Raw genomic sequence first — 16,145 nt, 5'->3', positions numbered from 1 at the left:
AGCTATCCAGTCTATGGTATTCTGTTACAGCAGCTCAAGGTCAAGACTAAGATGGCCATCTGCCAGTTCTGTGACCCAGGGAAGTTTACTTCACTTCTCTGTGCCTCAGTTTCCTACCTAAAAAAAATGGGGTTAATAACCTCAGAGGGTTGTTGTGAGGATTAAATGAATTAATACCTATATAGAACCTAGAACCTGGCAATCAGTAATAGTCAATAGCAACTATGGTTATTTCTTATGCACTTGTGCAGATATCTCAGCAGGATAGGTTCCTAGAAGTGTAAGTGCAATTATATTAATTTTAATAAAGAATGTGCCAGGGCTTCCCTGGTGGCCCAGGGGTTGAGAGTCCGCCTGCTGATGCAGGGGACACGGATTCGTGCCCCGGTCCAGGAAGATCCCACATGCCGCGGAGCGGCTGGGCCCGTGAGCCATGGCCGCTGAGCCTGCGCGTCTGGAGCCTGTGCTCTGCAACGGGAGAGGCCACAACAGTGAGAGGCCCGCGTACAGCAAAAAAAAAAAAAAAAAAAAAAAAAAAAAGAATGTGCCAAACTGCATCCCAAAAGCAATGCCAGCTTACCCTCCCATTATGTACATAGTGACATACATCAGAGCTGTGGAGTCAGGAAGCCCTTCCCAGATGAACTTATGGCTGTGGTCCTTACCACGTTCCACACTAGTCCAGTTCCCTGAACCCTGTCCAAGCCAAGTTGGTCAGTGGCTGCTGGGAATGGTAGGCCCTGCTCCTAATTAACCCATCCTGCAAAGCCTATGAGTAGCTGCCATTTACCAAGCACCTTCCCTTCATTGAGCTCAGCAGCCCTGTAGGTTAGGCAGGGTGAAGCCGAGGTTATTCTTTTATGAAAGATAAAATTGTGGCTCAGAGAGGTAAGGGACCTATGTGAAGTCACCCCAGCAGGTAAGAACCAGGGAGAGGAACAAGAATCCAGGTCTTCTAAAAACCTAATGCTTTTCCTATTATACCTTGTTGCCTCTCAAAAATCTTTCCATTAATGAAACATACTCTTTATAAAGAAATATATTCATAGTGAAATATGAAGCTTTCTCCAAGTTAGTTGTGAAGAGCAAGCATTAAGACTATATCATGTACTAAGAGTGTGCTTCTAAGAAAAATAAATTTAATTGCAGCCTCATGATTCAAATCAAATCCACCTTGCTTTAAATCTTCAATTACGGTAAAATATAGCTGTAGAGAACGTGCTTTCCATCCTAAGCACCTTCTGTACTTCTACCTTTAAAAACCTACCTCCCCCATCCCCCAGTCTTGTTATCTTCTCTTCGACTTGCCAAACAAATCTTCTCCAAAAAACAGAACTGATTAAATGCCTAAGGGAAGGAAGTGAAGAACTCAAAATTAGTAGAGTCTGTTCCCACATGTTCAGGCTAATTTAACTTTTCTCACATGACAAATTAGAAAGGAAAAGAAAAATTTGCCTAGAAGGACAATTAAGAATAAACTAGAGGTGTCCTCTGTCCCAAATTAGAACAGGATTCCATAATTTTGTTTTACAGGCATGACATGCAGGAACTAATGGGTGGATGCTTTTGTTCTCCGGTGTCACCCAGCAAGTGGGAGCTTCAGCACAAAGTGAGGATTAGCCCATGATGAAATGTGCCTCAGGCCTTCTCTTCAGCAAGCTGGGCTAACTACCATGTTACATACTGTCTAGCTTATGGAAAATGTGAAAATGCCCAGGGCCCGTGAAAGTTCGGTCAAGTCTATCGATAGATGATAGATAGGTAGATAGATAGATAGATAGATAGATATAGATAGATAGATAGATAGGTGATAGATGAGTCAATGAAACAATGAGAGGCTCCTCACCAGAGGGATTTATCTGAATATGCAACACGATGGCTCCCAGGCCATCTTCTAGCTCACCAACCCTAGTAATTTCTAGTGACTATCTCCTTCCTCAAAGCTCTAAGAATACTCAAAAGACCTGCTCTGCAAGTACAATTATGGGGGTAGATTTTTAATGTGCAGGACTTGGTACACAGTAGCCACTTATTACTCCAGCTGCCACAGGAAGTTTCTTTCTCTCCTTGGCAAAGCAAAGATGCCTACACATAGAGATTCCCAGCTGCTGACAGCCTTAAATTATCCAGAGATTTGCCTTTCAGAATGAGCTTTACAAGAGCTCAAAGGTCAATTAACCCTAAATAAGAACTGGCAAGCTCCCTACCCACTTCCTGGTGAACCAGAAGAAGAGAGAAGATATACAATAGGGTCTGAAGTTTTGAGCATCTTGTTGAAACATCAACTATATATATATTTTAAATAATATAAATTGACTCTGGCTAATTTAATTAAAATGAAATACTAGCATTTATTGAAAGGACTTATGATAGCCTAGAGAATCCCAGGAAAAGCTAAACATAAGAACTTCTTCAGGAGTAGAAACCCCAGTAGCTCTGGGAATCTGGAGAGCAGGAATCCCGTAGCTCTGGGAAATGGGCAGTACATCAAAGAACTGTCTTGGAGAAAGGGCTTTTCAAATTATTTTCCCATCAGGCTCCTCAGCTGTTGGGTAAGAACATTCGATTAGTTCAACCTTGACCACGGGGACAGAGGACACAGGGGAAGCCTGTCTGTGTACAGTGTCACAGGAGTTATTCCCCAAAGGCCAGCTGCTATTATTTTTTAAAGGCCAAAGAGATGTGGGCAAACAAAAACAACAGGAATTCATTATGCTTAGTTTCTGTCTGTAACCCAAAGAAAAATGTATGCCAAACCTTCCAAATGTTTCAGGCCCAACACATGAAACGCCCAGTGTGCTATTTCCAGGAACTACAGATCATACACAGGAACAAACTTTCCCCATCCCTAGGTCATACATCAAGGACAAGATCTACACCTTTGAAGGGGATAAAGGGTTTGGTTTACAGACAAGTGAACAGCCAAGTGCTGTGTAGTAAGAGCCATGAGAGGGAAGTGCAGGGTAACACAGCAGGGGTGCCTGGCCTGGCCTGGACTCAGGGAGGGGCAAGGAGGAGTCAAGAGTGGGTGAGAGGTTGGCAGTCTATAAAGAATGGGATGTCTGAGGGCAGGAAAAGGAGCGTGTGTTACCGTGGACGGGTGCTGAAAGTGCTTCTATTTGTCTGGACTACTGGTCCCAGTACTTCACTCTCTGCTGGCTCAACCTTGCCCTGGGTAGGATGAAGAGTACTTCTTTCTGTGTTGACTTTGACTTGGCCATGAAATTGGTAGATGTGTCAGAGTGCCAATCTTTTTTTTTTTTTTTTTTCACAGTGCTAATCTTAAGAGGCATCTTAAGAGCCTAGGTCTTAGGCATTGGGTGTTCCACTCACCTGCATGAGTTTCTGCCACTGCCATAAGAAGAACATGCCCCAACTGCTCGCTGGTCCAAGGAGGATGAAAAAACACATGCAGCATGGCCTTCAGGCCAGTCCACAGAACTGCATCTAAAGGTAGAGCCACTCAGCCAAGCCCAGTCTAGATCACCCACCCCAGCTGCCACAGCCGGAAGCAGAATTGCTCCAGCTGACCTTCAGATCCATGAGAATAAATGATGGAGGGAGGGTTCAAGCCACTGAATGTGGGGATGGTTTACTATGCAGCATTACTGCGACAAGGGCTGAGGGATATAGGAGTGACAGTAAAAAAAAAAAAGCCTGAGAAGGGACTGGAGAGGTAAGCAGAGGCCTAATCCTCAAGGACTCTCTAAGCCTATTAATTTGAACTTTTATCTTAAGGGCAACGGAGTCCACTGAAATGTGTTAAGTAGGGAAGTTACACAGTCAGGTTTCCCTTTTAAAAAGCTCACTCTGAGGGTCTGTAAGGCAGACAGGGTTGGAGGGGGCACCAGAAGAGATTTCCTAAAGTTCTCAAACTAACAGTTTTCCAAAGCGTACAATTTTACGCATTTTTCTTCCAGTATATGGCTTTCCTATTGACTTTTTAAATGGTATCTTTAATGGTTAATTTTTATAAGATCCAACTTATTAAATTTTCTTTTATGGCTACTGCTTTCTGTGTCTTTTCTAAGAAATCTTTGCCTTTCTCAAATTAGGGATGATATTCTATTTTTTTTCCTAGAAGCTATATAGTTTTAGCTTTTAAATTTAGGTCTATGATCTGCAGTGAACTAATTTTGGACTATGTTGTAAGGTAGTATCAGGATTCATTTTTTCCCCATATAAATACCCAGTTATTTTGGCACCTTAAAAATGAAGATTTTTTTCTTTCCCCATTGAATTGCCTTAGCTTGGATATGAAAACTTCATTGGCCATATATGTTTGGATCTATTTCTCTATTCCCTATCTGTTCCACTGATCTATTTTTCTATTCTTACACTATATTGTATTTTTTAAAAATATTTATTTATTTATTTATTTGGCTACACTGGGTCTTAGTTGCAGCATGTGGGATCTTCATTGCGGCATGCGGGATATTTTGTTGTGGCGCGCAGGCTCTTTGTTGCGGTGCATGGGCTTCTCTAGTTACAGTGCGTGAGCTCCAGAGAGTGCCGGCTCAGTAGTCGCGGTGCGTGGTCTTAGTTGCCCTGCGGCATGTGGGATCTTAGATGCCCGACCAGAGATCGAATCCGTGTCCCCTGAATTGTAAGGTGAATTCTTAACCACTGGACGACCAGGGAAGTTCCACGCCACATTGTCTTGATTACTGTAGCTTTATAAAAGATTTGAAATCAGGTGATATGTCATTCAAAATATGTACTTTTTCAAGATTATTTGACTATTCTAGGAGCTTTGCATTTCCACGTAAATTTTAGAATCAGCTTGTCAATTTATACTCTCCCCACCAAAAGGACTACTGGGATGGTTATTGTGATATTTCCATAGATTAACTGACATCTTAACAATGTTGAATCTTCCCATTCTTGAACATGAAATATCTATTTATTCAGATCTTTAATATTTCTCAACAGGATTTTGTAGCTTTCTACATAGAGGTTTTAAATATCTGTCATTGTCTTTGTCCCTAAGTATTTCAATTTTTTGATGCTAAGGTAAGTGATATTGAGTTTTTCATTTTATTTTCCAACAGTTTGTTGTTCTTTTACATGAATGCAATTGATTTTTGTATATTGGCCTAGTATCTTGCAATCTTTCTAATGTTACATAGCTGAGATAAACTCTACTTGGTAATAATGTATTACATCCTTTTAAAATATTACATTAATTTAGTTAAGAAATTTTGCATATAGGCACAGGAGGGATATCAGTCTGTAACTCCTTCCTTGCAATGTCCTTAACCCTAACCCTTTCTGGAGTTACGCAGGACTCATAAAATGAGTTAAAAAGTGTTCCCTCCTCCACTATTTTCTGAAAAAGTTTGTATAATGTTGGTATTATTTCTTCCTTAAATGTTTGGTAGAATTCATAAATGAGGTCATGTGGACCTGGAGTTTCCTGTGGCAAAGGCTTTAATTACAAATTTAATTTCTTTAGCAGAGAGTTATTCATATCCTATACTTTTTATTTTGTGATTTTTATGTGCCCTTTAAAGAATTTGTCAATTAAAAATTTTCTAATTTATTGGCATAAGGTTATTAGATAGTCTTTTATCTGTCTTTTAATGACTCTAGAGTCTACAGTGGTGTCTTACATTTCCTTCCTGATATTGGTAATTTGTGTTTTCTTTTTTTCTTGATTAGTCTAGCTAGAGGTCTGTTTTATTACTCTTTCCAAAGAAAACTTTTGGCTTTGTTGATTTTCTCTATTGTTTGTCTACTTTTTAGTTCACTGATTATTATTACTGAAAACTATTATTCACTACTTTTTATTACACTCTTTATCATTTCTTTTTATTTATAATAGGTATAATTTATTTTTCCTAGTTGCTTAAGATGGAGGCTTAGGTAATTGATTTAGGCCTTCTTTCCTCATATAAGCATTTAAGACCATAAATTTTACTGTAAATACTTCTTTAGCTAAATCTCACAAATTTGGATATGTTGTGGTTTTATCAGCAGGTCAAAATATTTTCTTTTCTTGTGATATCTTCTTCGATTCATGGATTATTTAGATGTGTATGGCTTAATTTCAAAATATTTAAATTGGCCAGAGATCTTTTTGTTCTTGATTTTTATTTTAATTCTCTTATTGTCAAAGTATACCCTCTTGATGATTGTAATCCTTTGAAATGTATTGAGATGTGTTTCATGGCCCAGCTTATGGTCTATTTTGGTGAATGTTCCAAGTACATTTGAAAATAATACATATTCTGCAACTGTTGATTAGTATTTGATAAAATGCCAGTTATGTTTATATTGTTGATAGTCCTTTATATCTTTTCTGATGTTTTATATGTTTATGTTATATGTTTATATAACATCCAACAATTCTTAAGAGAGGAGGGTAAACTTCTTCAACTCTTATTGTGGATTTGTCTATTTCTCCGTTCAGTTCTATCAGTTTTGCACTCATGCATTTCGAAGCTTTGTTATTGGGTATATATACATTCAGGAATTGTACATCTTCTTAATGAATTGACTTTCTTGTCATTATGTAACGTCCCGCTTTATACCTTACAATTGTTTTTGACTTTGTCTGATAATATGGCCACTCCTGCGTTTTCACAATTAATCATTACATGGTTGTCTTTTTCTATTCTTTTCCTTTTAGCTTGTACGCGTCTTCATATTTACAGTGTGTCTCTCATAAACATTGTATAATTGGGTCTCATTAAAATCCAATCTGGCAGTATTGTTCATTTTATTAGACTGTTTAGTCTATTTAGATATAAAGTAATCAGTGATTTAGCTGGGTCTAATTCTACCATCTTGCTATTTATTTTCTCTTTGCCCTATTCATGCTCTCTTTCTTATTTCCCTCTTTTCCTTCCTTTTTTTGGATCTATTAAATGTGTTCTAGTATTCCATTCTATCTTCTCTATTGGCTTTTTAGCTATGCTTTTTTGTTTTAATTTTTAGCAGTTGCTCCAGGGATTAAAATAAACATATCAATCTACCTGTGATAATGAATTAACTTTATACCACTTCACATATAATGTAGCGACCTCACACAGTATACTTTTATTTGCCCCTTCTTGTCTCTTGTGCTACTGTTGCTAATACACCCTGCTTCTAAATAGATTATATACCTCACAGTACTTTGCTAATGTTTTTGGTTTAAGCAGTCAAATGTCTTTTTAACAGATTTCTAAAATGAGAAGAATGTCTTTTATATTTTTACCCAACAAATTTTCTATTTCTTGTTCTCTTCTTCATATAGATCTGATAACTTATGGAATCATTTTCTTTTCGCCTGGAGAACTTACTTTAATATTTCTTAGGGTACATGTATGCTAGTAAATAATCCAACTTTTGCTTATCTGAAAATGTCTTTATTTACTTTTTTTTTATGGCTGTTTTTGCCAGATACAGAATTCTAGGTTGACTGGGAACTTTTTGTTTTCATTTATTTTTTTATTTAGAACTTCAACGATGTTGCCCCATATCTTCTGACTGGTTTTATGTCTGATGAGAAATCAGCAGTATTTCTTATCATCGTTCCTTTGTATGTAACCTTTTTTCCTCTGGCTGCTTTTAAAATGTTCTTTATATTTGGCTTTCAGCCATTTGTTTATGAAATGACTAGGTGTGGTTTTCTTTGTGCTTATCTTGAGTAAGTTCCATTGAGGTTTTTTTTATTTGAATGTTGAAATTTTGTCACCTAATTTGGGGAAATATTGCTCATTATTTCTTCCATTTTTTTTTCCTTGCCTCATTTTTTCCTTTCTTCTCCTATGAAGACTCCACTTACACTCATATTATACTACTTGATATTTTTCCACAGGTCACCAAGTCTTTGTTCATTTTGTAAGATCCTTTTATTCTCTCTGTTTCAGTTTAGATAGTATTTGTTGATCTGTTTTCAAGTTCACTAATCTTTTCTTCTGCATTGTCCATTCTAATGAAGTTTTTCATTTCATAAATTATGTTTTTCAGTTCTATAGTTTCCACTTGTTTCTTTTTAAAGTCTCTCTTTCTCGATTGAGATTTCTATATTGAGATGTCCATCTTTTCCTTTAAATTCTTGAACTTATTTGTAATGGCTGTTTTATAATCATTGGCTGCTACTGACTACATCTGTGTCATCTCTGGGGCTGTTCCTATTGACTTTATTCTCCTGGTTATGGGTCACACTTTTTTTTAAATTTATTTATTTATTCATATAGTTTTGACTGTGTTGAGTCTTCATTGCTGCGCTCGGGCTTTCTCTAGTTGCAACAAGCAGGGGCTACTCTTTGCTGTGGTGCATGGGCTTCTCATTGCAGTGGCTTCTCTTGCACAGGTTCTAGGCATGCGGGCTTCAGTACTTGTGGCTCGCAGGCTCTAGAGTACAGGCTCAGGAGTTGTGGAGCACAGGCTTAGCTGCTCCGCAGCCTGTGGGTTCTTCCCAGACCAGGGCTTGAACCTGTGTCCCCTGCACTGGCAGGTGGATTCTTAACCACTGTGCCACCAGGGAAGTTCCGGGTCACATTTTCTTGCTACTTTGCATGTCTAGTAATTTTTCTGAATGCTGGACCTTATGAATGCTACAATGTTGAGTTTGCTTTATGCTGTTTTCTTTTAAAGAATGTTGAGTATTGAGTGTTGAGTATTGCTTTGGCAAGCATTTAATTCAACTTTGATCCTGTTGAGCCTTGTTTTTTGGCTTTGTTAAGGTGGGTCAAGAATAGTCCACATGCTAGGTCTGGAGTAGTCCTATTCCTTGGATCGGACATTCTGGGGTCTCAGCTAAATGCCCAGAGTGTTCAGTAACATATCTACACTGAGACTGGCCAGAAGCCCAACGTCCCCCATCACTGTGTAACCTCAAGAATTTCCATCAGTTCATTGTCTCTCCGTAGCCATTCTCTGCCCAACCGTGCAGGGTCTTGCCTTGCACATGTACAGCTTTGTATTTGGCCAAAGCCTAAAGGGCGCATGAATGCAGATTTCTGGGGCAACTTATCTGTTCAGTTCTTCCTTCTTTAATACCCTATCCCATCCATTCCAGTCACCGCAGCAGCCTGAACCCTGTTGTCACCACCCAGTGAGACCACTGCTGTCTTTTAATATCTACTTTCTCATGCCGCCATTTGGAGCATGTCCCATGGCAGAAAGCTAGACTGAACGTGGGACTCACTTCATGGGTTTCCTTTGCTTAAGGTTTACTGGCTGTATTTTTTGGAAATCTTTACAAACACTGAGTAATGCTCTTGGCACATATTAGGTGCTTAGTAAGATGGTTTTTAAGGAGGAGGGTGTGATTATTTTGGCTCACCTAAGTCCTACTTCTGGAAATACGCACAAGGCTTATCAAGTGTTCTATCCAGAGAATCAATCTCCATCTCCTCCTCCCACTCCCAGTTCCCCCTCAGGGTAATCAACTTTCTCTTCAGAAGCTGGCAGGCAGTTTTTTGCACATTTGGGTTACTCAGTTTGAGAGGTTTGAGCATTTGGAGAATGATTAGAATTACATTCATCCACAGTTAAGAGGCACACTGTTCTCTGGGGGATTTGATACGCTTTTTCCAAATTAGCTAAATGCTCTCTGGAAGAATTATTGGTGGGAAGGGGAGGCTGTGAATAACCTAGCATAAGTCATCGTTCGGAATGTAGCCTTGAAGCCTCCCATGTAGCTTCTCACGTTACCAAGAAAAGAGCTTCTGAGGTTGTTCAAAGAGGGATGCTGAAGAGAGGAAGAAGGCAACTCCAGTGGGACCTCCTGGGAGGGGAAGACCAGCTGGAGGAGGCGCTTGGGCAAAAGAAATCCCCAACAAATGCCTCCTGGCTCTTTTTATTCACCACAAACACCCAACTCCACCTCATCTTCCCGGGGCCCATTTTCTGGACCCCAGGCCATTTTCTTTTGTTTCCATCTTGACTGGGAAGATCAGGTCTCCAAAGAGAGGATTATTTCAAGACTGCTTTGGCGCTTACATTTGGATTTTTCACATTTCACCATTCTCTATCATTCTGCACACCCCACCCTCACCCCATATACACACTACATAATCAATGCCATCCTCCTTTCTGCAAAAGATGCATCGTTTGGCTTTGTGGCTTAATGACCCCATTCTTGCCTTAGAGACAATGAATGGACAATTTGAGTTTGGAATTCCTATAGTTTGACCAATGGAACTAACCCTCTAAGATTTCCTGTTCACCAACAACACCACTCTCCCCAGGCCTGCATTTTAGTTCAAAAGCACAAGACAAACAAGGGATTGAAATGACTAAATGTGTGAGAGTTTTAATTTTCCTCTGGGGGAGAAAAAACAAGTTATGATTTTCCTCCAAGCAAACAACCTATTTTCCATATGTTTCCAAGAAAAAACTGCTTTTCAGTTATTCTGCACGTTCCATGGATGATTCCAGTGGGGAGAGCCTAGGAGATCCAACCTCAGCAGTTTTCTCTTGTTGCAGGGAAAATATGTTTTCCAACTCATAGTCTCTGTGTTCTAGTAATTGGGCTTGGGGTGCCCACTTCAATTCCACTTCTGAAAGGGAGCCAGAGAATGAGGAGGAGCAGGGTTTGGTTTCTACAAGCTGTGAGGGCCACTGGGTAGGGGCGCCGTGAGGCCTGGCCTCATGGGCCTGAGGAAGCTGCTGTTCCATACCCCTGTCCCTGGCCCCAGGGTAGATGAGGGGGTATTGTGCCTTCTGCAGAAAGATGGTCTAGAATAACTTCTACAGTGTAACCTCTGGAGTCTGGCTCCTGAGACATCTGTAGCCCCCACTCTCAAAGCATGGAGCAAGGATCTAGGGTGGCCCTTCTAATCCTTGCTAGACTATTAAAAACACCTGACCTTGTCATTCTCCTATTTCAGTACCTTCAATAGTTCCCCCATTGCTTTTAGGATAAAGTCCATACTCCCCAGATTTTCTCACAAGGGAAGTTCTCAATAACCTGGTCCTACTGTATTTTTACGTCATCTCTCATTACTCCCTCTGCAATCCTCTCTCCACTCCACTCCCCAGGCCCTGCCGCTTTCTCCTCTCCAGCACTCAGAAGTGTTTGCAGTCCCTTGAATGAACTGGACTTTCTTTCCGCTTGGGATGTTGTTCCTGAGGATGGGAACAATTCACACATGCTCCACCTTGAGGACTCCTGGTCATACTTCAAATCTCAGTGTAGGATTGCTTTCTCCAGGGAGCCTTTCTTCCAGGCTGGAGTGGGTGTCCCTGCTACTTGCTGCCATAGTGCACCGTGCTTACCACATCCCAGCTATTCATTGACAAGTACTCCTGAGCATGTCTGTGTAGCAGCCACTGAGCTAGGCTCTGGGGATACAGTGGAAAGAAAACAGTAATAAACAAGTAAAAGAAGCAAATAAGTGGGGAAATACCATTTGTACTAAGTACTGGGAAAGAAGAGGATATAGAAATGGAAAATAAGGAGTGAGGTAAAGATTACCTATACTATTTTATGCTAACGTCCTCTTTACCTCTCTGCCTTTTCATTAGACAGCAGTTCCTCTAAAGTGGAGATTTATATTAATCACCTCTTTATTTCTATTGCACAGCACAGGACATGGCATATAGAAGGCACTCGATAAGAGTTTGGGGTTTGAATCATAGCCATTTTCTGCACCATTTCTAGGCTTATTTTCAACTCTGCTGGAAAGTGGAAATGTCAAATCTTTTTCCAGGAGGGGTAAACTGGGTAATTAAAGAGACAAAGAACAAAGACACTGGCTCATTTGGGAATCAACCTCCAAATCTGCCATGCACCTATCATTATTCATAGAATAGGAGAATGTTTTAATATATGTCCTTGGAGAGAGTGGCCAAGATGGTGGAGTAGAACGACCCTGAGCTCACTGCCTCTCACGAGGACAACAAATTCACAACTATCTACAGAGCAACCATTGATGAAAAAGACTAAAATACGTCCTCAAATTCTTTGACAACACTCCCTCAAAAGATGTAGCCGAATTCTTCTCCCCTTGAAAGTGTGCTGGTCTTGGTGACTGACTTTTTGTTTTTAATTAATTAATTTATTTATTTTTGGCTGCACTGGGTCTTCGTTGCTGCACGCGGGCTTTCTCTAGTTGTGGTGAGTGGGGGCTACTCTTCCTTGAGGTGCATTGGGCCTCTCACTGTCGTGGCCTCTCTTGTTGCAGAGCACAGGCTCTAGGCACATGGGCTTCAGTAGTTGTGGCACGCAGGCTCAGTAGTTGCGGCTCATGGGCTCTAGAGCGCAGGTTCAGTAGTTGTGGTGCACGGGCTTAGTTGCTCTGCAGCATGTGAGATCTTCCCGGACCAGGGCTCGAACCTGTGTCCCCTGCATTGGCAGGTGGGTTCTTAACCACTGCACCACCAGGGAAGCCCTCAGTTGGCTTTAAAATGGAAGATTATTCTGGATTAGCTGGGTGGGCCCAATGTAATCACATGATCCCTTCAAAGTAGAAGAGGAAGGCAGAAGGGAAAGTCAGAGATATTCAAAAAGCAAAAGTGATTTAACATGCTGTTTTTCACTTGAAGATGGAGGGGCTATGTAAGAATGAATATGAGTGGCAGCTGACAGCCAGCCAACAACAAAGACCTCAGTCCAACAACCTCAAGGACTGGATTCTGCTGACACCTTGAATGAATTTGAAAGTAGAACCTTCCCCAGAGCCTTCAGATAAGAGCCCTGATGGCTGATTTCAACTTTGAAATCATCTTGATTTCAACTTTGGAGTATACTGAACAGAACCCAGAAGTGCGCGCCTGGATTCTTCACCTACAGAAATGTGACAGAGTAAGTAGTATTGTTTTAAGCTGCTAAGTGTTTATTACACACCACTAGAAAACTAGCAATATCTAAGTGCTTTTATTTTTTTAATGTTTTAGTCTGGATTTTTTGTTTTATTTTGGTTTTTGATAGTCTAAGGCTTGAATTCATTGATAGATGGTTTCACACATCCAAGCTCCCTGCCTCTCTTTGAAGACCCTGTCACATTCCACGTCTTGCAGGAAGCTTTCCCCAATGGAGTCATCTTTCATCAGCAGCAGTAATGATCTTTTCCCCAAAAATTCTTATTTTGTTGGTATTTGCACTAATGTGTAAATGGACCAAATACTTCAATTAAAATTTAAGTGAAAGTTAAGGATGGGGTAGAGGTGATAAAGGATTGAATGTATGTATGTATTGGCAGCCATAAAGAGAGATAAGTTCATTAATTCATTCATTCAAGAAATGATTGAGCACCTATTATGTTCCAGGTAGTCTTCCAGGAGTTAAAGGTATCCTGGTGAATAAGACAAGGTCCCTCTCTGATGAACTCTACATTCTAGCAAAAGGAGGCAGACAATACATAAGTCAACAACTAATAAAGAAAATATTTCAGACAGTAATAAGTCCTATGGGGAGAAAACCTCCAGTTTCAACTATGTGAAACACACCTTACAGTTACCTCCAGTAACCTTAGAGAGGGTAGCTGCTGAGGACCTCTCTAAGAATGTATTGTTGAGCTGAGACCTGAATGATGAGAAGTCTGGAATGCGTCCAAACAGGGAAACAGCAATTGCAAAAGCCCTGAGGTTGTAAGGAGCCTGACATGTTGACTGAACAGGGGAGAAACGCACAGTTTGACAAAGATGCAGTGAGCAAGGGGAATGCATAGCTGAGGTCAGACGGGTAGACAGAGGCCAGATCAGCCAGAGCCTTGTAGACCACCATTAGGAGTTTGGGGTTGATTATCTACACTGGGCAGCCACTGGATGTGGAATATTATTGCAACTGCTTTCAGACCAGTCTCCCTGTGTCAGTCCCTTCCTTCCCAGTCCCTCCTCTATTTTGCTACACCTGAGTGACCCTGGCCATATCACTCTTTAAAAACTACCAGTGAATCCCACAGCCCACAGGGTGAAGTCCAGACTGGACTGGGCAGACCCTCATGATAAGTCCCCATCTTCACTCCCAGGCTTGTCTCTGGGCCTCCCTCATCTCAACCCCATTGTCAGACCACATTAAACTATGCTGCTTCCTCTGAATACCCTCTCCTTGCCGCTCCTCCATGTATCAACATCAAGGGTTAAACAGGAAAAATACTTCCTTGCAGGAAGTTTACCCTAGGGACTATGAATAAAGGTAAGAGTTGATCTAGGGGAAGCAACAAGTACAGTGAATCACCCAGGGACCAGCAACAGCAGGGAGCTGTTACCTGGAAAGGTCTAAAGAAGCAGGAGGAAGGAGTCATACCAGCAGAGCCTGGTGGGAGTAGGAGCTTGGAACAGGAGCTGGTGGGTTGGGGGCGGGCGGGGGGGCAGTGTGTAGCTGCTGTCAAAATCATAGTAGGCTTGGAGGGAGCAAATAAGTATTCCAACTGCTCTAACCTTTCACTCACCTGCAGAGCCTCTCATTGGCTACAAAACAGAAAGCCAGAGGGCAAGCCTGCTTGGCGATGTAGTCATAGAGGTCAGCTCATGGGTCACAGAGAAAAAACAGAATGAGCCAGATGGGAGAGGGCAAAGTCAGTACCCAGACTCGCTGTTCTTACTACATGCAATGTCTTCCTCCTGCCTTTTTGCCTAGAAAACCAGTAGTTTATCTTCAAAACTATATTCCAAAACCTACCTGAGTGGAAGGAAATATATGGAGTTAAAGTATTCTACTAAAGTCCTTGCATTGTCCAGGAAGTAGCAAAAGCATTAATTTGTATTAAACTGTTTTAAGTCAAGAATGTATGGTATAATTTCTAGGGAAACCACTTAAAAAAGATAAAAGAATGTAATATCTAAAAAGATAATAGAGGGTGGAAATGAAATGATTGAACAGGCTTGAGTAATTGGAAAGAAGTGGAACAAAGAGGAGAAAATTATAAGATGTAGATTTAAACCAAATATGTAACTTTTTCAGTATTTGCACTAATGTGTAAATGGACCAAATACTTCAATTAAAATTTAAAGATTGTTAGACTGAATTTTAAAAACTCAACTATGTGAAACACACCTTAAATATAAGGACACAGGAATGTTAACTGTAAAAAGATGGAACAAAATATAGCATACAACATTAAGAAAAACAAAGATAGTGTAGCTGTACATAACAAAGTAAATATTACAAAAGAAATGATATTAGATGATGATAAAAGAGTCAATACACCAGGATTGATTTAACTCTGTTTAGCATAACACTGCTAAATTTTTATGCATGTAATATATAGCCTCAAAGTATATGAAACGAGTTAACAGAACTGAAAGGAGAAATAGATAAGTCTATTTCTCAGTAGATGATAACGTAGACAAAAAATCAGTAAATAGAACAACACAATTAATAATCTTAACCTACATTGAACACCATAGTCAACAACTGCAGCATATAAATTTTATTCAAGTGAACATGGAATATTTACCAAAATTAACAGTATACATGACCAAAGCAAATCCCTATGAATTTAAACGAATTTAAATCACACAAAGCATGTTCTTGGCCTACAATGCAATTGAATGAGAAGTAACAAAAAGATAACTACACAATTGGGAAAAAATTATGGAAAGCCTAAATGAATGGAGGGATATACCATCTTCATGGATTGGAAAGCACAATATTGTAAAGATGACAGTGCTCCCAAATTGATCTATAAATTCAGTGCAAGCCAAAGCAAAACCCCTGCTGTTTTGTGTGAGAGTATGTGTGTTTGGTGGGTATTGACAAGTTGATTTTAAAGTGTATGGGAATGCAAAGTGCTAAGCATAGCCAAAACAATATTGAGGAAGAACAGACCTATAGGACGAACAGTATCAGGTATCAAGACCTATAATGTTATATAGAGTGTAGAATTATTGTAAAAAATATACAAATAGACAAAAACAATAGAATTTAGAGTCCAGAAATTGATACACATGTATATGGTCACTTAATTTACGATAAACTAGAAAAACATATTTGTTTAAAATAAATTGTTCTAAAGCAATTAGAAATCTTTCAGGAAGAAAAAAATAAATCTTGATCCTTAGTTTACATTACACATAAGAAACAATTCTAGATGATTGCAATCTAAACTGAAACATAAAACAAAAATTTCTAAAAGTAGGAGAACCTCTTTGTGCCTTGGAGTAGTTAATATTTCTTTAGAAGGACATAAAAAGTGCTAAACATTAAGGATAATGGGCTATGTTAAAATGAAGAACTTTTATTTTTCTGAAAACATGATTGAAAG

This window comes from Orcinus orca, chromosome 8, assembly GCF_937001465.1.
Source record: "Orcinus orca chromosome 8, mOrcOrc1.1, whole genome shotgun sequence".
In the NCBI taxonomy this organism is placed as follows: Eukaryota; Metazoa; Chordata; class Mammalia; order Artiodactyla; family Delphinidae; genus Orcinus; species Orcinus orca.
This window is presented reverse-complemented; position numbering follows the sequence as displayed.